The sequence below is a fragment of the Penaeus monodon genome, chromosome 15, assembly GCF_015228065.2.
Source record: "Penaeus monodon isolate SGIC_2016 chromosome 15, NSTDA_Pmon_1, whole genome shotgun sequence".
In the NCBI taxonomy this organism is placed as follows: domain Eukaryota; kingdom Metazoa; phylum Arthropoda; class Malacostraca; order Decapoda; family Penaeidae; genus Penaeus; species Penaeus monodon.
In genome coordinates, this window is record NC_051400.1 from 40,357,314 (window position 1) to 40,357,900 (window position 587).

The following is a 587-nucleotide window of genomic DNA, read 5'->3' on the forward strand; positions in this document are numbered from 1 at the left end:
TGTTCTTTACTGAGCTGTTACGAAACTATCTTTTCTCCAATGTGTGTAGTGCGTGGCATGCTTGCTTGTGCATGCCAAAGCGATTAAATTAACATTAGATTAGCATAGAGTGTCTATAAAAGATAATTGGCTTTAATCTTACTTCTCGTACAAAAAAGGCTGAAAATTTAAGGGCACACAAATACATACACATACATCGGCCCATTTATCTAAAAGCACACAAATGCACGCACTCGTGAACATAATCACATAAATACACAAACAAACACACTCACCTTTCTCCTCACACAAACACATTTTTTTTTTACAAGGACAAGCACACAAACACACTCACCTCATGAACATAATCACGTAAATACACAAACACACACTCACCTTTCTCCTCACACAAACACAAAAACTTTTTTATAAGGACAAGCACACAAACACACTCATCCTTCTCTCCTCGCACACAAACTCACTGACTCCCCCTCACCCTTTTTTACACAAACACACCCTCACACACAAACCTATTTACTCCCCTCACCCTATTTTTTACACAAATACACCCTCACACACAGACCCATTTACTCCTTTCACCCTTTTTT

General features: G+C 38.5%; 1 protein-coding gene across 1 annotated transcript in view; it reads left to right on the plus strand.

Annotated features, from left to right (window-relative positions):
- The window catches only part of LOC119582041 (organic cation transporter protein-like), a gene marked incomplete at its 3' end in the record, with an annotated part of 33,146 nt that overhangs the window by 14,661 nt on the left and 17,898 nt on the right, over window positions 1-587 (plus strand).